Genomic DNA, 27,937 nt, shown 5'->3' with positions numbered 1-27,937 from the left:
GCTCGGGCAGGCGACAAGGGTGGGCCAAACCAAACGCTGGCTCTTCTCCGAAGTCGTCAAAGTTTTACTTTGGCACGTAGAGTGTCACCAGACCGTTCCAGCGACCCGCACTCAATTCTGTGCGTCTAAGTTGGTTTCTGGGAGGTGCACTGACTGGTGGGTGTAGGAAATGATGTTTATTTCTTTATTTTTATTTGGTTTTATCTTTTAAAATTGATTCTTCGGTGCGTATTTATTGCCCAATTTTTTGTGCTAGGGGAAGGAAACGACGGATTCGCAACATATTGGGATCATTGCTACTTACTGAACTTTTTTGTGTGGGTGCAGGCTGGTTTGAAATGAAGACTTTGAAGTGACGGTTCTTAGGAAAAGTGCTGTAAGCTGCATGACCACGTCCACCCGTTTTCCAGAAGTGTTTACTCCAGCAACAGTAACCTCAGAGAAATCATCCAATTAAAACCGTTATTGCCGTATCATGCGGCACTTCCTGCGCTGAATATTAAACGGCACTTGTTCTATCGTTGCGCGCCGCCCGAATGTCACATAAATGCTCTAATTAGGGGTATGCGATAACACACTTTTTCCTAACGAAACGAAACGAAACGAAATTTAAAATGTCTATGTTGATTCGAAACAAATCGAAACGAAATATAGATTTACTTCCGAGATTTCGAAACGATACAAAATCGAGGTTCATTGAATTCGAAATTTTTCGAAACGAAACGAAATTTAAGTTTTTTTTTTCCGCGGAATATTTTTAGAGTTGGTTTTTCATTATGTATACGCAATTCGAATTTAACTTTTTCGAAACTAAATACCTGTTTTGCAACCAGTATGTGATAAACCAGTATGTGATAAATTGCCGCTTTCCCGTTTATATACTACTAGTTTATTTGTGGACGCAGTAGCGCCCGTGGCAAGTGTTTTTTAACGGTTCATTAATTCATGCATTGAAAAAAAATCAAAATTTTCAACGTCTGTTGTCTGTGATTTTCATCGATTGCTGTGTCTAGTTGTCTAAGGTTGTCACTGGTTGTTTTCTGCAAGTCAAAAAGAATTGACGTGTCAAATATTTTTTTTTTGAGAATTTCCCCACGTGCTGCGTCTGGTTGGCTAGTCACCGGACAGACAAACAGGGCTATTATATATAGTATTGGCCATAAGGCGTAACCCCAGCATTTTTGTCTCTTTCAAATGAATTCATCGTGGAGCGAGTGTTTCCTGAATTTGATCATTTTTTTTATCAGTTCAGTTTTATATCAGTAAGTATGTAGAAATATAGAAATTGTTGTTTGTTTGTCCTTGTATATGTGTGTGCATATGAGGCATGCAAAAAGCCCACGACTCCGCAATGTTCCTTACATATTGTGCAAATAGTAAAAAATAGCTTAGCTTACCTTGATTAATTGTACACATTGTAGTTGCTAATCATGATTGGCCGAGAAACAGCGAATATGCAGAGCTTATCAATTGAATAATCTTCTTGGGATAAAAAAAAACTCATTGTACTTGCTTCGAAGTTTCCAATTCATGACCAATAACGATGCTGGTCACGTCCTTACAGTCATCACATTTTTTAATATGATCACATTTGAGTAGCTGCATTACCAAATCGGTCCAAATTGAGCTGCTAGGGTTGACACTCATTGTTATAAGAGACCGAGGAATGCTCTGCATCTCCGTGAGCGCCACGGGAAAGGAATCGTTGGTTAGTTGAGAAGGTAATTCATGAGAAGCCACCTTGGTATGCGACTAAACGAAGTTATTTTGAAAACCCGCAGACGGAAACCGCGTTTCAAATCAATCCGACGCATAATCATTGTGCTTCGTTTAATAAACTTCTACAACACGATCGATTCTGCACTACATAATTTTGTGCTCTTCGATGCAGACATTTTTTTTCATCCCCGTATTCTCCCGCACTAGCTAGCATGACCAGCATCAACACGGTCGATTGCACACTGCTCGCGAGGCAGATTTTTTTCAGTTTGCGTTTCCTAGACTAGCTGCTGTCCCGTGACCAGCAGCAACATGATCGATTCTGCACTCATATTGTGCAAATAGTCAAATAATATCACCGAGTTTAAATCTTGGGGGCTGTATGTACATTTCGATGATTCGCCGAATATTGACTGTTGTGTGGAGTACCTTTAATCCTCTGAACCTTTTATTCTTACTTTTAGGTACACACTTAACCAGCATTTCGATGTTCGGTATTTTGTTTACTGAGTTTCAACTGCAAAATTTCCATTTTACTGAAATACTAGTTTTTTAATAGACCTCCAATGATTTTCAATAATAAGTTCCCGAGTTTCGGTAAAAAAATATGTTTAGGGCGCTGACGTTTACTTATTTTTACTATATTTAACTATATTTACTATATTTAATATTTACTTATGTTATTTACCACTTTGTAAAATATTTCGTCGGACGCAAGCCTAATTTGACGATTTTCTGAAGTGCAAAATAATCGCTAACCAGTAAAAATAACAACTAATTGCCATATTCAGCTTCGATTCTAGTTTTAGAGTGCAGCCTCCTCTCGGCTGTAGTAGACAGCATCCGACGGGGATACGCAACTGGCCGCCATCAGCATCTCCATTTCAATGTTCGTCAGAGCATTATGGTACTCGGTGATTTCCAGCGCTTCCCACTCTGATTTGAAGGCGGCTTTGAGATGCGGCATGGCATGATACCCAACCAACGATGGATTGATACCCAGCTGCAGCATCGCGGCTTGAAGCGCAGCGTCAGCGGGAATGGAACCTTTGTGGTCACGAGCCCGGAAAATAATTAATTGATCTACCGATCACTATTATCGGTAGAACATGGACGAAGTTATCCTTAACCATGTCGGACAACATTGCGGTCCAGTTGGGACAGGGCGGATCCCGTTTCTCATTGTTGAAGTAATGCGATCTCATAGCGAACGACTGCAGGGTGAGGTATTTGCCGTTCTCGCGGAGAAGCCGCGCACGGATGATTATCTGACTGTCTTGAATCTGTGTCAATTTGGTCTTTTTCTGGGCAGAGGTCAATATCGAAAAGTAGTAGCAGATGATTTCGACCAGAAAGGTGATATTCAAGATCGACAGAAACAGCCAACCTGCAGCCAACTCTGCAATGTCTGCAAAATCTAGCAGAAATTATCACAAAATCCCTGAAATTTCCCCATAGTACTTATATATTTTATGCGAAGCCGCATTGATTAGATAAATATACTGTCCAATCAGTAAAATATTTCCCAAAAAATAAATCCTCATTTACTGACTAACTCAGTTATGTTCACATAAACAAACTACCTTCATTACCGATTGTAATGTTCCTTTGACATTTCTCGTTTATGCTGACAACTCGGTAATGCAAAATATTGCTGTTGAAATTACCAGGCGATCCGTAATCCAAAAACTCAGTAAAATTTTACTGACTCCGGTAAAATAAAGTAGCTGTGTGGATTCTGTCAGGAGTGACCTTAAAAGGGCCCTAGGAATCTACGCCACGACTTTGCCGCTTTAACAAAGTTATACTAATCTGATTTATATCCAATTAAATTTACACTTTAAGTCTGACGTTTAAATACTTGACGTCTTAAATATTGAGTCGGATCACTTTTGTAAAACATAAGATAGAATAGTTAATGATACTTTTCGTTTTCTTTTAGATATTTCCAACAAAATACCGAAGACGTTTCATAGAAGAAAACTAAACACGTATGTGTCGACTCATAATGGGATTGTGTAGTAAGCGTTAATAGCAAAAGCTGTATACATAGCATAAAAATGTAAAATCATAAAGCTTTTTTTATGATTTTGTTCAGCGGCGCAGCCAAATTTTTTGATAATATAAAGTATAGTTCAAGTTTAAATTTGTTTCGAAATTCCGCGAAATTCCGTTAAATTTCGTTAGAAGCTAGTTTTTTCTAGCGAAATTTTTGTAATTTTACGAAACGAAATGAAATCAAGAAATCAGATTCCGCCATGCTCAAATTCCGCGGAATTCCACGAAATTTCGTTTGGAACCACCTGAAACGAAATTTTCCGAAATACCGCATATGCTTAGCTCTAATATGAGTGCCCTTTTGCGAGGTTTCGCATCGCAACGAAACCGTCATGCATCGTTGTTCAGTCCAGTGAGAAAGATTCCCGACGTGATCTTGGGACATTTCCGGTCTCAGCCTCCACCGACCGTGCGGCGAGATCTGATGAATGGCCTCTTCTCCCCTGGTGATGCTTGCTCCTGCATGCACACCGTGCGCGTTTGATATTATCCACATTTGAGAAAATGAAACTTTCTTAAAATTCAGTTTAATCAAAGTTAGTTGCCACTTTCCGGGGATTAAACCACCCGACTTGGACATTAATTTACAATGTTGTGAAAACTCATATGTGAATATATGTGGAAGATATTGATTTGAAAAATGAGGTAATCACTGAAAAAAAATTGTTAAATACTCGAGTGTTGTAACATCTGTAATGGTAAAATATTTACAAGAATAGTACAACAAGAAAAGTATAACGATCACAACTCGCAGATTTTATGATAAAAGTGTTGCTTCCATAAAGAATGTCTGTTCAAAATTGCTTCATGTGACACAGAGTTTAGGTTACAGATTTGATGAAAAATGTTCGTAATTAGATTTTATTGCTGTCGTGTAGAATATATAACGAAAACGCCATAAAATCAGACTTGATTTTCGGACATATTCTGAGGCGTAAGAAACGTGAACATCTGGATAGTAGAACACCCAAACAAGCCGGCATATCTTCCTCGGCAGCCTTTCGGCAGTGATTTAGGCCGTGACTACTGGATCAAGCTGCAGCAGCACCGAAGCGACGTACTCTGACTGCCAAAGCCTCAGATAAGCCATCGGTCCTCCAATCTATAATTCTGCAATGATGTCTTTTCGCTACACGCCTCGATTCGCTGAATATGTCTTCCGATGTAGGTTGCTGCTGCTGCCGGTCGCATAAACGCAGACAGATTGGGGCGGTAACCAAATAGCGCAAGGAGGTACTTCCTGCTCGTGCCTCCCCGTTTGGGCTGGCAAACTACATGCGGACACACCGACTGACGGAGTCGAAGATGACGACGAGACGGCTGGCGGTGGGCCGAATTCGAATATTCTGCGCTGGCGAACGCTCACGGAACCAGCAGCGGCAAGCAACAGAGAGGGTACACACAAACACACATTTCGTGCGCTGTGATTCCGAAATTGCTCTTCCAAAGACATAAATAATCGTGATTGGAGTGAAGCAGCACCGCACAAGGAGCAGCAATGAGGAGCATTTTTGCTGGCAGGAAGAAAATATGTGCAAAACGAAGATGAAATGACAACCGGAACGGGATCGGAATACGGAATCGGATGAATTGAACCGGGTTTGGTAGGATTTACATCGCCGTCGTCGTTTGCGCTGGCTGGCAACCAACCAGGCAGGCAGTGATTGGAAATTTTAATCGAATGTTGACTTGGTTCAGTGATGGTTTTCTTTTCGATCAAGATTTGTTTGCTTGAAACGTGTGTGTTATGTTCCGGATATCATACGATAAGCTTCTGGATGACTTTTTTTAAGTTTTAAATTATAACGTAGATTAGATAAAAAGTGGTCTGGTACCATCATAAGATCAAACGCTGATTCCAAAACATTTGATAGCTTAGTTCCGCTCGTTTTGTGGATGGAAAAAATAATTAAGAATGTTGATTCAATTAGGCGAAGTGATACGATAGTAACTCACGGTCACGGTAAACAGAATCAAGGTAGCCTCGTGACGTCAAGAGTGACGCGATTGCTATCGTTTTATGACTGAGTTCAAAAAAAGGCCAAATGAACTCATAGAGCGTTGGCTTGCTTTGTCCTGTGCAGGGATAGCAGGGACGCAATTTTTTACTACTTTACTATTTTACTTCTGTATGCCGTGATAGTAACTGTTGTGGATGAAGGAAGTTTGTTATTGGTTATCACAGACATAAGTCGGGATTTACCATAGAAAGTGATTTGACCTATGCAACTTCTATTTTACTTCTTAGTACGGATATTTTTAAATACAACAGTATTAGCATTTTAGAAAGAACTCCTGGGTTAATTCCAGGATGAATTTATTGAACAACTCCTCCCGGTATTCCTCCTACAGTTTATCCAGAAATTTCTCCTGGAGCTAGTCCAGAAATTCTTACCGAAGTTCCTAAAGAAATTCTTACCGAAGTTCATCCAGGGATTCATCTTGAAGATCCTCCTAGAAATTTTCACAGTTCTAGTAGTTTTTCCTGGAGTTAGACCAGGTATTCCCCTCAAAGTTCCTTCAGCAATTCTTCATGGAATTGCTCTATAGATTCCTCTTGAACTTTCTTCAGAATTCTTCCATGAGTCACTTTAGGAAACTCTCTTGGAGTTCCTCTAGAAATTTATTTAGCAGTTCCTTCGTTAATTTCTTTTAGCGTTCTTCCAGATATTACTCCTGGCATTCCGTCAAAAGATTATCCAGGAATTCATATTGGAGATTATCCAAAAATTCATCATTAATTCCATCCAAGAATCCTTTATCCAAGAATTCTTTATGCTGTTCTTCCTGGAATTCACTTTGGAATTCTTCGTGCAGATCCTCCATCAAGGAGTTCCTCTTAGAGCTCCATCGGGAATTCTTCCTGGAGTTTCTCCAAAAATTCTTCTTGGAGCTCCTTCAGAAATTACTTCTGGAGTTCTCATCCAGGAATTCGTCCTGAATTCTTCAAGGAATTTATCCAGAAATCCTCCAGGAAGTCATCCCCCCGGAATTTATTCTGAATTCACCCCAGGAATTCATTCAAAATTTCTCCAGGAATTTATTATAAATTCCTTCAGGAATTCATTACAAATTACCCCAAAAATAAATTCATAATCTCCCCAGGAATTCATTCTGAATTTCAACAGGAATTCAATCTGAATTCCTCCCGGAATCAATCTGCATTCCTTCAGGAATTCAATTTAAGTTCCGCCAGGAATTCATTCGGAATTCGCCCAGGCTCGAGTTATTCCAAGAATTCCTGGAGTAACTACAAGATAAGTTCCTGGAAAGACTCAAAGATGATTTTTTGAAGAAACTCCATAAGGAGCTCCAGGAGGAAATATGAGCATGATGAGCATGAGCATTATGACCGCACAATTCGTAGTTGCTACTCCGTGGTTGACTGAACTTGCGCAATCGTAGAGAGAACACAATGCATGGGGCTTGGGATTAGCTACCCATTCTCAATGTACACGTTTCGGGAGCTCAAATATCTAAAGTCAATAACGGCGCCGACCACATTCTTACGGCCATATAGGAATGGAAGGATTGTTAGCCCGACTCTCGTTGCTACTAAATACACAGTATGTAATTAAGAGTGGCAACACTGTCTGAATTGGAACAAAGTTCATCTGTCATTCCCATACAAAATCGTGTTCAAACGAGCAGGAGGCAGTCAAATGCGGCACTCTTAATTAAATACACTCTGGTTGGATGGTCTCAATTCGAAAAGGCTTTCATACAAGCAGTGAGCTACGACTTGCAAGCAACATATTGCAACTTCTAAGTGTTGCAAAAACGTGGAATGGAACATTGAACAATGAACAATGAACGGATTTACAATCTGTTGTCGCTAACGAAATCCTGATATCCTAAAGATTGTAACTGGAAAGGATCAAGACGATTGGATTAAAAATACCTGAGATATATCGGGGCAAAGTTGCCGTTTGAGGGTTGGTACTTGCACACAAACAAAATAAACTACCTCAAAAAAGATTAAAGAACTTAGCTTTGAGTACGAAGTTCAATTTTTTAACACACAACTCAATGAATGATATTATAAACAAAGAGAGCCAATCGGTCCCAAATTCTGCACAGTTGTTCAGGACCCAGAATGGCTTCGAAAAACCATTGATTTGAAAAAATGACCATGACGCCCCACTCTAATGTGTACACATTTTGTAGACACACTTTTTGGAACTTTGTTGTCCGCAACAGGTTCCATTCGACGGGGAATCCTGTCATATTGTTTGCTATTGAAAATTGGCCAGATCGGACTGTGGCATCAGAAGTTATGGCTAATATACAATTTTTTATGTCCAAAACAAAATCGTTTATATTTTTTCTGTATTTTCTGGACGAGAAAGGCACCAACACATAACGGAACTTGATTCATATCAATTCATGTGTACATTTGTTGTAGGATATCCTCAGTGCTTAAACGACATCCGGTGGGATTTGTGATCAACTGGAGCTGCTACACGAAAACTTGGGTAATTTATTTATAGGGGCATTACAAATTAAAAATTTGAAGATCTGTTGTTCAGATTAGGATTTTTAAGCTTGAAGTCAAATACCTTGGATTTGCTTTTTGAAAATATACCAATTTTAAAGAAGCACGTAAAAATACAATTTCCATTATTCAATTCACAATCTAACACCGATGATCACCCACATTCATATTTCAATTCTTTCTTGTTCGAGAATGTACCCCCCATTCCGACGAAACAATTGCTCAAACTCGTCCGCCACCTGTACCTTTCCGATAGCGAAACTGGTGGAGGTGGTGGGTGGATGAGATCTGCTCCGTTCGAACCCGCAAGGATGGTGCTTAGTACAAATCTACATATTTTATGAGTTTAATTCGAGACAGTAACACACCTCCTTTCATCCGACCTGTCAAGACTCGGTAAAATATTGATTCTACAGACAGGTCTTTGCGTTTCTGCTTTTCTTCGCCTTCAGCGCTGTCTGCAATCTGCAAGGTGTGAATACTTAATTCGGCAGGTGATTCTACATTAGGAAGTGTTTCAATTGAAATGGGGTTCCGTTTCCCACTCGTGGTACCAGTTGAGCAGTATCGATTTTCGTGGGCGAATTTCAGAGATTTGCTGAGGCATGTTAGGACGGTGTGTATTGGTTGCACACAGCGCTTCAGCGCCCGCGATGCAGCACCGTATTTTACAACTCGCCACCAATTGACCGCGGAGTTAATGCCCGTCCCAACAACCGGATTCCATGTTGTACACACCTTTATTTACGGACCGTGCTTAATAGATTATTTACATTAGTTTATTGAATACCATTTTCGTTGTTATCCCCATCGTTAATTGTTTGGACTAGATCCCTGTTCTTTCCCCTGACATGCGAGTCATTGAAACCATGTTTTGGGAAATCCAGCAACCGACACCGGTTATCCGAGAACCCCTTCCCTTCACGGCAACGACAACGACAACATCGATGCAAATGCTTCAAACCTTCAAACAATGCGTCCTGGCTGCACCCCAAACCGAGCCCCGCAGCAGAATAGCACAGACCTGTCGGTACACTTGCAGGGCTGGAAAGTTCGTGGAGTTCCACAGTTTTAGCAACAGGGTACCGATGCCGTTGCTGGTAGCCGTAGCAGTCACCCTCTGCGGGGAGTTGGCCAAACCGAACCGGGACAGGTGGAAGACCGGGAGTTGTGTTTTATTATTTGTTGATAATTTACAATCATGGTTTGCCGGTTTTGGTTTCCCGAAAATTGTCGACAATAAATTTCCTATCACCACAATGAAACCAGGTTTTAGCAGGGGGAGAGTGCAGTTACATGGGGGATTTTGGTTTGGGGGTGACAAAGGCAAAGTGGATTGCAGTTATGCTTATATTAATGTTTGTTATATGTACAGGGCAACAATGCACAAACATCCATATGCGGAGAGGTTCAGTAACAAAAATTAGTCTTTCAATATTAGAAATAACAAACAAATAAAACAAAAACGAACAATAGGTAATGCAATAGGCATAACAAAAACGTAGACGTAGAATTTGAATAGCAATGTGAAAAAAAAACTAATATAAAATAATAGAATATAGCATGCTTCTTCAGTGTGCAACCAGTTGCAGCGTCGCACTCCAGTTCGGTTTCAGTTTGACCTGGATGGTTTTCTTCAGAACTCCTGAAAACAAAGTATTTTTACATTTGCTCAACCTAAACGCAGCTGATCAAAAAACAAATCGATAAGTGAGGAAATTTGATCTTGTGATAATGGTACCGCTTCTTTGCACACCAGCTCTCCTAATCGTTCCCCCGAGCGCTATATTGAACAGTAGATTCGAGAGTGCATCACCCTGCATTAATCGATCTAAAGTAACAAATGATGTCGATATTTCATCCACAACCCTTACGCTTGATTTCGATCCGTCCAACGTTACACGAATCAGCCGTATCAGTTTCGCCGGAAAACCTTGTTCTAGCATAATTCATTCCGTTTCACTGGATCGTGCACTGCCTTGAAATTAATAAACTGATGATGTGTCTGCAAGATTCACTCACGGAAGATATCAAGGACTAGGCGAACCTGCCCGATCTCGCTCGGGTTTCATTATCGATCTGTCAACCATTTAGTTGATTGCAGCGTCGCACTCTAGATCGTTTTCGGTTCTAGCTTCAGAACTCATGAAACCGTTGCATTATAACAATTTTCCAACTTTCCCCGTCAAATTGATTAACTCTTAGTACGTACGAACACAGCTGATCACAAAACGAATCGATTAGAGAGCGAATCTCGCAAAGCGGTCCATCCGTTCATGAGTTAGATTGCCTCAAAAGAAATGTAAATTCATTTTTATATATAGAGATTTGTCTCAGGATAAACATTTGATATGTCGCTGATCGGCTCTCACGGAAACCTGCATAGTATTCGCCGACGAAGGACTCTTCAAGTGGTCTCAATCTGTTGAAAATAATACGGGACATAATCTTGTACGCGGAATTAAGGAAGGTTATTCCTCGGTAATTGGCGCTCTCCAGTCTGTGCCCATGAGGGCATCCAACCAGCTAGCAGACAATTCCCCGTCTTTCCGTATTTGAGACATAATATGGTGCAGAATTCCCTAAAGATGTTTACTGCCATGCTTGAGAAGCTCAGCCGGGAGTTGGTTTACCCCGCAGCCTTATAGTTTTTCAGCACTTAAATGGCTTTTCTAACCTCATCTAGTGTAGGCGACACCACAGCTTGGCCTTTCTGGCTAATGTTTAATCTGTTCACAGATGCACAGAAGTCTCAAAGTGTTGCTTCCACATGGAAGCCACTTCGGTTTTATCTGTCAGCAAATTCCCTTCTTGGTCGTTGCACATGACGGGAGATGTCACCGTCTTCCTCCGCACGCCATTGACAGTCTCATAAACCGTCTGAATGTCAGCACATCGATAACATCTGAAAGATAGCGCCCATACATCAGAACGTGGTCTATCTGGGAGATGCAGATGGGCTATTTGGCCGAATAAGTCATTTGGCCGAACAGGTCATTTGGTCGAGTAGTACGAATGAGTAATGTGGCCGAAAAGGTCATTTTGCCGTACAGCTATTTGACCGAAAAGGTCATTTGTTCGAATAGGTTATTTTGCTGAATAGGTCATTTGGCTGCAGAGATCAGGGTTTGGGACATTTGGCATAACACCATTTAGCATAGGGTCATTTGGCATAAAAGCCATTTTTCATAACAGTCATTCGGCATAACGGACATTTGGCATCATTTTGAACTGCAACAAAAAAATGCGTCAATTGGCATAACTGACATTTGGCATAATTTGGTACTGTGTAAAGGAAAAGATTATTTGATGTATTTTTTCACATATATAGAGTAGATCGAAGATTTGTTCTGAGAGATTTAGACTGATGGTAGACATTTTTCGGAAGGACGAACAAACAAACAAACAAACGAAACGGCAGAGCTACTTCCGAGAAAAGGATCAATCCATCATTGACATATACCAGACAAACGCCTACATTCAAAAGAAGATTCTCAACTCCCGTTGCTTGATGCCGGACAAACACCTACTTTTAAAGAAGGGATCAAAACCACCAGAGCCTTAATCCGGGCAAGGACCTACTTCTAAAGAAGGAATAACGAAACGCATTTAAAGAAGAGATCTCACCCACAATTGCCGTAATTTAAGCAAGCGCCTACTTCTAAAGAAGGGATCACATCCACCATTGCCCTAATCCATGCAAGCGACTACTTTTAAAGAAGGGATCATATCCATCGCTCGTTGCGTTCACTCTTGTTAGCCCCTTATTCCGGGCAAACACTTTATTTGAAGAAAATATCACATCCACAATAGCCCTAATCTGAACAAGCGCTTACTTTCAAACAAGGGATTGGATTCAATTAACCAATTTCCTTAATCCGGTCAAGCACTTATTTTTTAATAAGGAATCACATCGACCATTGCAAGCGCATCCCGATAGACGCTTTATTTTGAAGACGAAAACACATTAACCCGTAAATGCACAGGAGAACTTTTAATTTTGAAAAGTATCTCTGAGGTTTTAAAAGGTTTTTACTCGGAATTTTCACTAAAATCAAGGGGAATAGTTGTACTTTTAGGCACATTCAAACCCTAACCTCCGGGGGCAGCAGGGACTTTGTCCAAGGGCTTGACGACCCCTCCCCATGGCCACTGCGAGTTAGACCGGGACCATCGTCCCTAACCCCTAATCCCAAGGCGTCAAGCGACCCGTGCCGAGGTGATGCATGGCCAGGGGGGTGAAATAATAAGCTAGGCCTTTAACGGAGCCTGTGGGGTACCTGGGCACCCTCCACAGTAATTGTCCCTTACCGCGTCATGCTGGGCTCTGGCGTGGTGGACCTTTTTTCCCGAGCAACTCGTGGGACCAAAATGGAAAACCAAGTCAATTCTTCAATTAGTGGTAGTAGTGTAGGCGACAACCCCTTCGCAAGAGGGTTGTTCAGGTCTCCGCCTAGGAGGCCAGAGGCAATAGTCGGCAGCTCAGTGCGCAGCGCCAGCGTGGGTCGCTTAACCTTCATCTCGGCTAAAAAAAACGCCGGTAGGGGTTATTGACGGCCCATGGCTTGTGGAGGCGATGAACCGCAAACGCGATGGGCTTTCGGCCTTCGAGTTGGCGACGGAACAGCTGGACGCCATCATCGACTTTGCGTCATCGAAGCATAATACCAGTAAGGACCTCAAGAGGAGCTTGCAGAAACTTCGAAAGTCGATGCTGGACGCCAAGCTGGAGAGGGCGGTCGGGACGGCCAAGTGTAAACCCGTGAAATCCGTGGAGTCGAGGTCTACCCAGACTGAGGCTCAAGTATTCGCGTACTCGGGCAAGGTCGAATCGACCGAAGGCGTGCCAGCGAAGACGGTGGAACCAAAGTCTACCCAGACTGAGGCTCAAGTATTTGCGGGTACGTCGGGGGTGACTGCTCCAACGGAGCAGACACAAAAATGGGGGAGACAGTCTCCAGAGGATGAGCTCCCTGCGGGCCACTCCAAAACACGGAGGGTTACTACCCCGAACAAGGGTAGTGGGGCTGGGAAGCTAAACCCCGGCCAGGTACCTCCAAAACCGGGGGAGGAAGGACCTGGAAAGGTCCGTCCACCCAGGAAAGACGGTGGTAAGGGGTTACGGCAGGCTGAGAGCTCTCAGCCGCACCAGACCAGGGAAATAGAGGGGGATGACGCCTCCTGGACCCTGGTCAAGAACAAGAGGAAACCGAAGACGGCAAGGGCCGAAAAGAAGACCCAGGTGAATGAGGGTAGCAAGAAGTCTAGGGTAGGCGCCAATCGCTCCAGGGGCGATGCCCTAGTCATCACGGCGGACGAGGCTAAGTACTCGGATGTCTTGAAGGCGATGAGGAGTGACGTCAAGCTCGGTGAACTCGGCGCCGATGTACGTCGAATAAGACGTACCCGGATGGGCGAGATGATCCTCGAGCTGAAGCGGGGCGTCTCGCAAAAGGGCGGTGCCTACAAGAAGTTAGCGGAGGAAGTCCTAGGCGAGACGGTCAAGGTGAGGGCACTCACGACGGAGGTGAAGCTAAGGGTTAAAGACCTGGACGAGATCACCGAAGTCGAAGAGCTCGTCACGGCACTGCGGCGACAGTGTGAAGTGGAGACGCCCACCGCAGCCGTTCGGCTACGGAAAGGTCCGGCAGGGACGCAGGTAGCATTGGTTCGGCTATCTGCAGCGGACGCCTCCAAGGTAGTCAAGTTAGGAAGCGTCAAGGTGGGATGGTCGGTATGCCTTGTGGGCATATACGAGCAACCCGAAGTTTGCTTCAAGTGCCTGGAACCGGGGCACAAGCAATGGGACTGCAAAGGCCCTGACAGAAGCAATCTCTGCCGACGCTGCGGATTGGAGGGACATAAGGCACAATGCTGCACGAACCCTCCCAATTGATTTGTTCCAGCAAAGCTGTGAACAGCAAGCACCCAGGACCGGATTTAGACGGAAGGGGGCCCCGGGGCCGACGGTATGTGGGGGCCCCAAAATGTACAAAATAGGTTGGTTTTGATACTTAAGCTTTGTGGGGGCCCGGGGCCACGGCCCCCCCGGCCCCCCCATAAATCCGGCCCTGCAAGCACCCCATGGGGGGTTCGATGTGCCCGGCGTTTAAGCGTGCTGCAAAATCACAGTGCAGGTAACGCAGCTGGCTTGCTCGGCCTCGCCCGAGTGTTTGGTGTGCGCAGGTTTGGAGGAAACTTCGAAACACGTGTTGTTCGTGTGCTCACGTTTTCGCGCAATGCGTGACCACATGCTTGCCACATGTGGTCTGGACACTACCCCGGACAACCTAGTTCGGAGGATGTGTAAAGATGAAGTTGGCTGGAACGCCGTTTTATCGGCTATCGCCCAAATCGTCTCGGAGCTACACAGAAGGTGGCGCGTGGACTCAAGGATGGCTAGTTCAGGCGCAAATAAGAGGTGGTCCAAGGGATCGGAGTCGGCTTCAAGGGTCATACCGGTGGTCATGCTCTGTGGTCGAACTCGATCCTTTTATCGAACAAGTGGCCGCGTGAAGAACAACATGGTATCGTTGCTTTCGCGGCGTCGGTCAATCAAGCGGGTTCCGAGCCCGAGGACGGAAAGGGGCCCTCGTCAAGGCTGGGGCAGGCGTAGGCACCGCGTTGGCAAGCCCCTCTGTGTGCTGGCGAATAGGCCCTATCGCAGAAAGGTCAATTTGGGGTGCACGCGGCATCATCATTCTTGATACCAGTCGTGCAGAGGGAAGCGAAGTCGACCCTTCCCAACTTCCGAGGACATAGGGCGTGGTAAGGCCACCTGGAAAGCCGGCAACGGGCTGGCACGATACCATGGTGTTCTTCTAAAAAAGCGAGTTACGATGTTCGATGCTGCAAGGATACGCAGCTAACCTCGAGGGTGCGTTGTGCACTGGCCCCCCTTTGAAGCATTACTTTCTGGTTGTACCGAAGGGACTATGGGCTTGGCGGCAATGGAAACGGTTTAGCGGGTCAGGGATGTAGTCCTGCCTCCCTCGTTTGCTGCTGGAGGTGATCCCTAACCCCGCACTTCCTGGACAACCCAGGATGTCTGTTGAGCAGATTCCCCCTCCATTGTTTAGGAAGAAAAAAAAACCCTAGCCTCAGGACCCTCCCCCCTTTTTATGGTTGAGAAAACTAGGTGGCCCAAAAACGTAATTTTAGGCAGTGATATACTAAACTGGTCATATTTGGAGATTTAATAGTCTGTTTAACAGCCCGTATGCACAGAGCTATTCAATATGATTCAATTGTATGTGATTTGTGCAAATAATGTAACAAAAACTTTTTAATGTCTCCAATACATCTGGCAGATTGTGGTGAAGTTTCTCTGAATAAATTAAAATTTTACGAACGTTCCACCATTAAAATATGTCCGACTCAGATGTTCTAGGCTCTCCAAATTATTTGGGAGTTGAGTTTAATTGGTCTACCATGTCAACTACGCCTGATATCAAACCGACAGCGACCCAGCGTGTCCATATAGGTCCTTAGAGGTCATGCAAATGCATCACCAGTCAAATAAGTCCAACGCAGATGTTCTAGGTTCTCCAAATTGTCCGGGAGTTGAGTTCAATTGGTCTACCAGGTCAACTACGCCTGATCTCAAACCGACAGCAACCCAGCGTGTCCATATCAGTCCTAAGAGCCCATGCGAATGCTTCATCATTCAAATAAGTACAACGCAGATGTTCTAGGTTCTCCAAATTGTCCGGGAGTAGAGTTCAATTGGTCTACGTTTCCCTGGACAAACCATAAATCCAATGGAGAGATAAATATTATCATTGCTTCATACTTGACTATTGCATGCTTTCTACGAATGGATTATGTCTTTTTAATGTTATTGTCAAGCTGTATTATATTCACCATTCCGGGTTCTTCCAGCACCACTTAGTCCAGTAACTAATTTTATGAACACAAAAAAATACAATGTGTACGCTATGCCAAATGACCCTCACTTTTGTCGCTATCCAGAGTTATGCCAAATGTCCGTTATACCAAATGACAGGGTTTAAATCCAAAGGAGAATGAGAAAATCTCTCATTTATCATGTCTGTATACACTCTCGATAGGTAGCATTCCGTGAGAGACGTTTTTCGGTAGCTGTTATGATATTAAACTGATTCGGGGGACTACAACCCAAGATAAGTTTCTTCTAATAATCCCCAATTGCGATGGGAACCGGTTCTAATGATGCATTTTAACTTGTTTTACACAGCTGTGCGAAAAAAATATGATCCCCAACATAAAATGAGCGAGAAAAAAGCGTTTTATACATTGGCGTAACAAGCCCCGATTCCTAGAGGCAGCTATGGGAAAACTCACTCACTCACACGAACCACGCAGATTTAAAATCCCTATCCATCACCGAACACACGATTGCAAAATGAATGCTACTCAACCCAACAGCTAACCAACAAACGATTCATACCTACTGAGTGCCTCCCCAGCAGGAATAAGTGAAACCAAAGATAGTGCGAAAAGAAATCGAGAGATGAGGATAAACCGATGTGTAGTGAGTGCAGCAGAAAATGCTGAGTTGGACTCAGAAGATTGATTCAATTTAGACTCAATGATTCGTTTTGCGGGCTGAATCTTTCTGGTGAATCCTCACTCACCACTCAATTGCGATTTAGTTCGTTTACGAACCGAATGTAAACAAATACTCGGCTATGCATCATTTGCTATCTGTGGGAAAGATTCGGTGGTGAATTTTGTCTGTTTGTTTTTGGCACGATTCGTTACTAACTGAAGCCAAACGGTAGACAATCGAAATCGAAAATATTGGAAGGGCTCGTGTACGTTTGTTTAATTTGCGATTGTGTGTAGAGGTGAGTGAAAGATTAACGCTAAATGAACCGATTTTTCCCATGCCTGCCTAGAGGGGGCTATAGGCCCTTCATTTATTTTCTCTATTTTGAGCTTTTTTTTAAAAATTCTTGAATATTTTAACACTTCATTAAGTTATCTGGGGTGATGTGATAAATATGGTCCAACCACCTAAGGCAATTCCGGATCAATCACACACTGCAACATTCCTCCTGGGATTCTGACGAGAATCCTCCATGGATCCCGATGACAATCCTTTAGTGATTCCGACGGGAATCTCCAGACATTTCGACAGAAATCATCCAAGCGTACCAAATGGACCCTCTAGGGATTCTGAAAGGAATCCACCAGGGATTCCGACGAAAATGTTCCAGGGAGTCCGAAGGAAATGATCCTGGGAATCCAAAGCCTCCCGGAATGTCGACGGGATTCCGACGGGAATAAAATTACAGGGATTCCGATGTGAATATTCCAGGAATTTGAACGGGAAGTTCCAGGGATTCAGACGGGAATGTTCCAAAGAATCCGACGGGAATGTTTCAGGGGTTCCAATGAGAATCTTCTAGAGATTCCGAATCGAGTCCTCCAGGAATTCCGACGAGAGTATTCTAGGAATTCCGACGGGAATACTCCAGGAACTCCAATGGGAATGTACCAGGAGTTTCGTAGGCAATGTTCCAGGGATGTAGAAGCAAATTGTCGAAGAATTCATAAGCAATCTGTCGAGGGATCCCGAAGCCAGTCGTTGAGGAATTCCGAATCAAGCCTCCAGGGATTACGAAAAGATTCCACCAGCATTTTCGAAGGGAATGTTGCAGCAAATAGTTGGGGGATTCCGAAGTAAATCATCGAAAGATTTCGAAGCAATTCGTCGAGGGACTCCGAAGCAAATCGTCGAAGGAATTTAAAACAAATCGTCAATGAATTCCGAAGAAAATCTCCTAAAAATTCCGAAACAAATCTTTGTACGATTCCGGAGGCATTCCGATGCAAATCAATGAGAGATTCTGAAGCAAATCCTCCATCAATTATAAAAGGTATCCCCCATAGATTCGCAAGGGTATCCCTCAACAATACCGAAAAGAAATTAGTGTGAATTCTGGATTCCGGTTGGAATACTTCAATGATTTTGTAAGAAATACTTTATTCTACTCGAATTCTGATGGGAATTTCTTTCGGATTTTGAAGAGAATCCTTCTCGAATGCTGATGGGAAACTTTCTCAGAAATGGAAATCAAGCTCATTTGTCTTCCACTCATTTCATTATGATAGAATGAATATCGGAAATAACTCTTTTGTCTTCAAACTCTTTCAGTAATTCATTATGCTATATGTTGCAAATTGATATCACTGCTAAGTGCGAACTAACTTTTCAATCCTAGGGAAGAGGGGCTAAGTTTTTCCTAGGGCTATTTGATTTAGAAGTACTTTCTTATGGATTTTAGTAGCAGATACGAACCCAATCTTGTAAGTAAGTAATCTTGTGAATAAATACGAACAATATTATTTTTAAAAGCTCGTATCTGTTTTTCGAATTTATATAATATGAATATACAAAAAGAAAATAATCACATAAAAGACGTGCCTAAAATTCAAGGCTGTTTGATTTAGATTCATCAAAATATCCCTATCACAGCCCAAGCGAACCATTTTAAAACGCCTCAATTGCGGACAGCTTGTTTTTGCCAAGCAAATACGCATCTCGAAAAGACCATTATTTACATCCCCCCTGGAAAAGCATATTTGCCTGCTAATATTTGCCCAGCTGAGCTCGATTCCCGATGACCCCGGCTAGTTGGCGGGTTCGTTGGTTGGTTGGTTGGTCGATCAACGGGCGGTCCTCGGTATGGCAACGTCTGGTTGCATGTGTTGACTGCCACTTCCGTTTGCCGCGAGGGCTACTGGTGATGCGTAACGTCTCGCGATATATTTCAAATGTTCACCAATTCGCACCAAAGCTCAAAAGTTTAACAAGTCGTAAAAAATAAGACTTGTTACAGTTAAATCATATCAGTTGAAATTACGTTGCTTTGTCAAGAAATTTTGCGCATTTGTTTCTAACAAAGGTGATCCTTTTCCGTTCTGGTTCTAGATTAGTTACAATCAGACTTTGATGCATGCTGAAACTATTCTATTCCAAACATGGAAATCACTACTCATAGAAATTTCAGCTGTCGCCCGTGCAAAAGTTGAATGCATTTAAATAGAACACTTAGCGTGAGCATCAGCAAGCATCACATAATTTGCGAAATGTGCTCGCTAGCTGTTCGTTCAGTCAGGTTCATACATATATGGGATGTGTGGGAATGCGGGTTTTCGTTAAATATACAAACCCCGGATTTTGACGCCCTTCGTTCGACCGAATCATAGACAGCGCGCGATGCTTGAAGCCCTAGCCGAAGCAGACTACGGGCGGAATGTATTATTCAGCTAAAAGGCACACGCCAGCAATTGATGCTTAAACTGGAGGCTGAAGTCGAGTGGTGGGGAAAATATGGAGTAGGGACGCAAAGGGGGATATGTCATCTAATTATTATGCAAACAGGGAGCGACAGGAGCATTTTCGAATAAATAATGCAATCATATCATTGTGTGCTCATCCAGGACAGAAAAGATACGTACGTATCCCAGCGAAAAATGCGCTTGCGATGAGACATCCAATGAAAATGTGAATTTTGCGTCGCGTCAGATAGAACCAAGACCAACCAATACATTTCGGGTCTATGTTTTTTACGAAAAATTGCATTTTTTTCTGCACGACTTCAATGCAGCACAATCTTTTGGCGGAGTCCTAAAATTTAGCATGGTAAAGTTTGAACTTGTGTGAATTTTTAACATCAATGCGATCTTTGCAATTAACTCCCTTTTCCTCGAAACACATTCAGCGATCGTGTTTTGATAGCATGTTTTCGGCATCAAACTTTACACTGCTTTGATAGAAAAATTCACCAAAATTTAAATGATGTTCTATTCGATTGAATTGAAATCAGGTCAATTGGAAGAACACATCATTATATGGGCAAACAATCCTTTTGTGTATAAAGGCTATAAATTAATAATTCGTCCAGAACTATTTGGACTTCATTGAGTAGTGATTTTTTCCGACGAGTAGAGAGAAGTTCCTCAACCTGACGGAGTGGATTTATGCACTCGCTGGGCTACAGTAGCTTCCGCAAAACGTTAAAGAACGGCAGCGAGAAATGGTGTAACTAGAAAGCTTCCTGTGTTCACCGGAAGGCCAGAGGATTGGCCATTATTCATCGGTTCCTTTGATGCATCCAATGAAGCATGTGGTTTCAAAGACGTTGAAAACCTGGTGCGGCTGCAGGACAGCTTAAAGGGGATGGCATTGGAAACCGTTCGGGGCCAGTTAATGTTTCCGAATTCCGTGCCAAAGGTGATCAGCAAGTTGCGACAGCTGTATGGCCGGCCTGAGCAAGTACTACATAGCCACTTGGAAAAAGTACGCAAGCTGGAACCGCCGAAAGCTGACATACTTAGCATTTCTAGATGAAGGAACCTCTGCTATGTCGTATTCCAGCCGAAAACGGCTGAATGGAATCCGCCGTTGAAGAGCGGTGCGACTGTTCGTTTTAAAATTCGACAACAAACTGACGGTGCAATCTTCGTCGTTGCTACTCAACCCGATGGCGCTACCAACACCATCTCACACTGCACAATCATGCACTCAATCATGCACAGATTCTTTCTCTATCGTGATTAGTGCATATGCAAAATTGAGAGTTCGAATCAAGTTTAATGTAAAGCTTGTAACGATGTACGGTAAATTGGGGCACGCGAAATATGTGATTTCACGATAGGTATATTTGATTGCTTATGTTTAATGTACTATCCGCAATAGCAGAATCAAATCATAGTCTAGAACCACTTATACAAACTAAAATCATTAGCCGCTTACTCTGAATACTACATCTTTCTCCTTCCCTACTCTTTGAACTTTGTAAGAATACGATTTCAATTTTATAAATATTTCATTATAAAGAAAAATCATAGCCAAATTGCTTCAAAATAAATTAAAACAATTCTTAATATTGTAGTACCATCAACATCTAATGCAAAGAAGAACAAACTTGATATGTTAAGTACCGTCATATTTTTGCAAAAACTAATAATGATTGTGGGTCACATTTTAATTTTTTTTCGGAATTCTACTTGCTCTTGCACAATTCGGAATACATAAAAAATGCCCGGAGTCCCGCTTGGTACTCGCAAAGAGCAATCCTCTATAGAACTTGCAAACGTAGTCCTACGTCAACATTCTTTGGGGGTTTTACTCACTTTGGAATAAACAAAAAAATGCCTCGGAGTCCATTTGCAAAATGTATTCCTTCATAGAAGCCACAGATGGAATCCTACGTCAACATGTCTCGGAGTTCTACTCGCTCCGGAACGAACAAAATTGCCTCGGAGTCCTGCTCTGCATTCGTGTGGTGTTCTATAGAATACCCAGACGAACATGTTTAGGAGTTGCATCGGAGTCCTGCTCTGCATTCGCAAATTATACTCTTCTATAGGATACACAAACGATGTCCCACCTCAAAATGCCTTGTAGTTCTACTCGCTCCGGAATAACCAAAAATGCTTTGGAGTCCTTCACATTCGCAAAGTGTACTCTTCCATAGAATACACAGACGTATTCCTACGTCAAAATGTCTCGGATTTTTTAATCACTTTGGAATGAACACAAAATGGAATAAACACAAATTTTCTCGGAGTCGTGCTCTGTATTCGCAAAGGTCCTCTATAGCATACCCAGACGTAGGCCTACGTCAACATGCCTCGGAGTTCTGCTCGCTCTGAAATAAACAAAAATGCCTCGGAGTACTTCACATTCACAAAGTGTACTCTTGTGTAGAATACACAGACGTAGTCCTACGTCAATATGCTTCGGCGTTCTACTCGCTTCAGAATAAACACGAAAATGCCTCGAAGGTCGGCTCGCATTCACAAAGTGTACTCCACATAATACACAGACGTAGTCCAGCGTCAACATGTCTCGAAGTCCGAAAAAGAAACAAAAAATGTCTCGGGATCTTGCAATGCATTCGCAAAGTGTACTCCTCTATAGACTACCCAGATGGAGTAATACGTCAAAATGTCTCTGATGTTTACTCGCTCCGGAATGAACACAAAATGCCTTGGAGTCCTGCTTTGCATTTTCAAAGTAAACTTTTTTTGTTGAATACACAGACGTAGCCCTACTTCAACACGCATCGAAGTTTTACTCGCTCCGGAATAAATACGAAAATTCCTCGACGGTCTGCTTCGCATTCACAAAATGTACTCTACAGACGTAATCCTACGTCAACATGCCTCGGAGCTCTACTCGCTCCGGAATGAACAAAAAAAGTCTCGGACACCTGCTCTGTATTCGCAAAGTGTGGTCCTTTATAGAAAACCCGGACGTAGTCCTACGTAAAAATGCCTCGGATTTCCACTCGCTCCGGAATCAACAAAAAAATGCCTCGGAGTCCTTCACATTCGCAAAGTGTACTCCTCTATAGAATACACAGCCGAAGTCCTATGTCTACGGAATGAACACAAAATGTCTTGGAATCCAGCTTCGCATTTGCAAAGTGGTCACAGACGTAGTTCGACGTCAACATGCCTCGGAGTTTTACTCACATTCACAAAAAAATGCCTCGGAGTCTGCATTCGCAAAGTGTACTCCTCTATAGAATACCCAGATGCAGTCCTACGTCAAAATGTCTCTGATGTTTACTCGCTCAGAAATGAACACAAAATGCCTTGGAGTCCTGCTTTGCATTTTCAAAGTGTACTCTTCTTTTGAATACACAGACGAACCCCTACTCCAACATGCCTTGGAGTTCTACTCGCTCCGGAATAAACACGAAAATGCCTCGGAGTCCTTCACATTCGCAAAATGTACTCCTCTATAGAATACACAGTCGTAGTCCTACGTCTACGGAATGAACACAAAATGTCTTGGAATCCTGCTTCGCATTTGCAAAGTGGTCACAGACGTAGTTCGATGTCAACATGCCTCGGAGCTCTAATCGCATTCACAAAATAAAATGCCTCGGAGACCTGCTCGTTCCGGAATAAACAAAAAAATGCCTCGGATTTCCACTCGCTCCGGAATCAACAAAAAATGCCTCGGAGTCCTTCACATTCGCAAAGTGTACTCCTCTATAGAATACACAGCCGAAGTCCTATGTCTACGGAATGAACACAAAATGTCTTGGAATCAAGCTTCGCATTTGCAAAGTGGTCACAGACGTAGTTCGACGTCAACATGCCTCGGAGTTTTACTCACATTCACAAAAAAATGCCTCGGAGTTCTAATCGCATTCACAAAATAAAATGCCTCGGAGACCTGCTCGTTCCGGAATAAACAAAAAAAATGCCTCGGATTTCCACTCGCTCCGGAATCAACAAAAAATGCCTCGGAGTCCTTCACATTCGCAAAGTGTACTCCTCTATAGAATACACAGCCGAAGTCCTATGTCTACGGAATGAACACAAAATGTCTTGGAATCAAGCTTCGCATTTGCAAAGTGGTCACAGACGTAGTTCGATGTCAACATGCCTCGGAGCTCTAATCGCATTCACAAAATAAAATGCCTCGGAGACCTGCTCGTTCCGGAATAAACAAAAAAATGCCTCGGATTTCCACCTCTCCGAATCAACAAAATGCCTCGGAGTCCTTCACATTCGCAAAGTGTACTCCTCTATAGAATACACAGCCGAAGTCCTATGTCTACGGAATGAACACAAAATGTCTTGGAATCCAGCTTCGCATTTGCAAAGTGGTCACAGACGTAGTTCGACGTCAACATTCCTCGGAGTTTTACTCACATTCACAAAAAAATGCCTCGGAGTTCTAATCGCATTCACAAAATAAAATGCCTCGGAGACCTGCTCGCTCCGGAATAAACAAAAAAAATGCCTCGGAAACCTGCTCGTTCCGGAATAAACAAAAAAAATGCCTCGGAGACCTGCTCGCTCCGGAATAACCAAAAAAAAATGCCTCGGAAACCTGCTCGTTCCGGAATAAACAAAAAAAATGCCTCGGAGACCTGCTCGCTCCGGAACAAACAAAACAATGCCTCGGAGACCTGCTCGCTCCGGGATCATGTTTTATTCAACACTCGAAGACCTGCTCGCTTCGGTATTTTTTTTCTATGATTTCGGAGGCCTGCTCGCTCCGAAATCCACAACATGAGAGCATACTTACCATTTAGTAACTAGCACATTAATGGATGTGGCAAGCACCATTTTCATGCGCTAGTTACAAATATAAAACCAAACACTACCGACTGCGACATGTCGTATTCCAGCCGAAAACGGCTGAATGGAATCCGCCGTTGAAGAGCGGTGCGACTGTTCGTTTTAAAATTCGACAACAAACTGACGGTGCAATCTTCGTCGTTGCTACTCAACCCGATGGCGCTACCAACACCATCTCACACTGCACAATCATGCACTCAATCATGCACAGATTCTTTCTCTATCGTGATTAGTGCATATGCAAAATTGAGAGTTCGAATCAAGTTTAATGTAAAGCTTGTAACGATGTACGGTAAATTGGGGCACGCGAAATATGTGATTTCACGATAGGTATATTTGATTGCTTATGTTTAATGTACTATCCGCAATAGCAGAATCAAATCATAGTCTAGAACCACTTATACAAACTAAAATCATTAGCCGCTTACTCTGAATACTACATGCTACTATTATTGAAAGATCATTAGCTGATCAATTGGAAGCCAAAGGTGTCAGCCAGTGGCTGGGAACCTGTTGGCGACAGGTAGCATGTGTGATATTCATGCAAGGTGACAGGTGAGGTGACAGAGAGTTGAAAGCTGAGACGTGAGAAATGATTGGATGCGTGACCAGTCAACAGGAGCAGGAGAGGTCGTTGACGGAGTCATTCATTTCATTTATTTAGTTAACATCTAAACAGATAACACTGAATCAACAATTTGACGCCACAATGCACGGTTCGAGGCCGCATCTCTCCATCCTCGGATACGCCCCACGCTCGCCAAGTCGTTCTGCACCTGGTCTGCCCATCTGCAGAACGACTTGGCGAGCGTGGCGAGCGACTTGACGGAATCATATAGTCAACAAAAACAAACATTGATGTCAATGTGGAGAGTCGGCGAGTTAGAGGTATGGGAATAAGAGTTAGAAATAAGAATATCGGCTCGAAAGTGAATTAGAAAATAAGAGAAACCGTGGTGATTAGAATTCGGGATTGCTGGACGAAGGTGATGAAGGAACTATTTCTTTTCTTGTATAAGTAGTATTAAGTAATTATTAGCTCACAAAAGTAAATGAAATATATTTTAGTTTTGAGTGCGCCGTAAGGCTACTACAAAGAACTAGTAAGCTTCTTCCAATCCCGAACAGAATTTCTTAGTCGGAAATCTTTACGAAATTCCCTTTGAAGAATTCTCGAAATTCCTGCAGAAATTGGTTTAGGAATTCCCTCGAACTTTTTCAGGAATTTCTAAAAGAATTTCTTCCAGTAATTCCTATAGAAATCTTTCGTTTTTTTCAAGGAATTCTTTCGGACATTCCTCCGGTAATTTAATTACCTAGTATTAAACCTTCGGATATTCCTTAAAAAATCGGAAGTCACTTCAGAAATTCTTTTAAGAATAAATCGGAAATTACTATAAAAGTTCTTTCGTAAATTTCATCTGGAAATTCCTTTGAAATTTTCTTTACAAACTATTCTGAAAATTCCCCTATTATTAGGCTGACCAGATCATTTAGATGAAAAAACGGGACAAACGCACTTGCAAAATGGGACATGTCAAAAACCCTTGTGATAAAATTCAAGAGTTGTGGAAATCTCAAAACTGGTGGGCTTAATTTTCATTTTCCGTGTAAGAAAATGAAGAAATATTTTAGAGTGAATCATTCATCACCATAACCTTATATTGTATTAAGTTAGTTGTGGAAAAACACTGAACTGAACTACAAATATTCCACTCTTCAAAGGGGCGCGGACAAAAACACGAAGGAACAAAAAACTCGGTATTTTTCACCCGTTTCGGCCCGGGCTACAATTTCAAATTGTAAAATCCACCGTTCTCTTGTTTTTCGACCGATTTGCATGAAATTTGGAGGAAATATGCAATAAACTCTATATTTTTGTGTAGATGTATTGATTTGGTGATTGGATCCTTGGGTACGGTTTGATCGAGGGGGTCCCCTGGGTCAAATGTGGTCAAAAATAGGTCAACTTCCTTTTAATCGTAGATAACTAGTAGTAAGGGGCCGTCCAGAAACCACGTGGTCATATAGGGGGAAGGGGGGGGGGGTTGGAAAATGACCACGATAAGCCACATGGGGGAGGGGGGGTGTTGCTCTCGAACCACGTGGTTTTTTTTTAACACGAAAGATTTTGGTAAATAACAATAGCGGTGTAAAAAATACAAATCATCAAAATTTAATGATTTAATCCATTAAACGCAAAGCGAAGGGCCGATGCCCACGTAGCGTCTTTTCAACTCAGTGTTAAAATGAATTTAGCATTAAGCATCGAGAAAACCCGGTAACGCAGCGTCGGTCGCAACGCCGATGCATATCTGAGTTATTTGGCCAACTTAGCTTTAGATCCTATTTCCATAAAAAATAAACGAAAAAGCAGGTTGCGTTTCAGTCTCAATTTTCACCAAAAAATTGGGAAAGAAAAATGAAAAATATTTTTTAAATTTCCGCCGCAGATGGTTTTTGGCATCACGCCGCCGACACTTTTGCATCAGCGGACTACAGCTACAATTTTGAAAACTGTTCATGTTTTTACAATAATTCAAGAAAAATCTTCAAAAGAATGTCTTGTGGATATTCAGGAAAAATCCAGTAAAAAAATTTCCTGTAAAAACTTTGACCTTACTTCATACAATCCTGATAAAGTGCTAGCATTCAGAATGTTTTTTGAACAATTCTCTCTGGAAAATTTTGCTACAAATTGGTCATGAAAAAAAAACAAAATATCGCCAGTGTAAATGCCGAAAAAAATTCCATGTGAATTCTGTCTGAAAATTCAAAACAGTCTCGTGGGAAATACATATAATTTTTGGTGGAAAAAAATGTTCATATTTTCATATTTTTTTTACATTCTAATGAATTTCTTCGACAAGTTCTTCCGAATCTTCACCAGAAATTCTATTTCATTTCCAAAATAAGTTTTTCGAGCATTTTAGGGAGTGCACTTCAAAATGTTTAGTCTCCAGTTAGCCTTACGAGCAAAGGCATAGGATTGCCAATCCTGAGATGACGAGTTCGATTCTCGTTCCTGTCTAGGATGTTTTCGGGTGTCAAACATTGTCGACACCCTAGGTATAATGTATCCTTCGTACTTGCTACACAAGATATATAATCGTAGAATTGCTGGCATTTAAAACTTTCAATTTATAACTGAGGAAATGCTAATAGAATAAACTAAGTTGAAAAGCAGACCAACTTCCAGTTGGAATATGGAGCCATAGAAGAAGAAGAAGACTTCTAAATTTTTCAAGAAAAAATCTTCTGAATTTTCATGAGAAATTAAATAGCCAATGCCACATGAAACACTTTGATATTACCGTTGATTTTTTGTTTTTGGATTTTTGTTTTCAAATTTGGAATTTTGAAATGAATTTTTTTACGCTCTTTGTGAGTTCTATCACATTTTTTTAAATTTTCCAAATATTTTTTTTATTCGAGGCATTATTTAGAATTTCCACGGAAGAGTCTATGGATTATCTTCAAAAAATACTTTGGATTTTCAAAGAATAAATCTTTAGAATTCTCAAGGTTCGTGTTTTTTTTAATTTGCACCATAAATTCTTCCAAAAT

General features: G+C 42.2%; 1 pseudogene; it reads right to left on the bottom strand.

Moving 5' to 3' along the window:
- Positions 1 to 2,524: 2,524 nt before the first annotated feature.
- The window catches only part of LOC134209154 (ER membrane protein complex subunit 3-like), a 37,829-nt pseudogene continuing 12,416 nt past the window's right edge, over positions 2,525 to 27,937 (bottom strand).

This window comes from Armigeres subalbatus, chromosome 2 (genome assembly GCF_024139115.2).
Source record: "Armigeres subalbatus isolate Guangzhou_Male chromosome 2, GZ_Asu_2, whole genome shotgun sequence".
Lineage (NCBI taxonomy): Eukaryota > Metazoa > Arthropoda > Insecta > Diptera > Culicidae > Armigeres > Armigeres subalbatus.
Note: the sequence above shows the minus strand (reverse complement) of the source record. Positions and strands in the feature narration are given on the sequence as shown.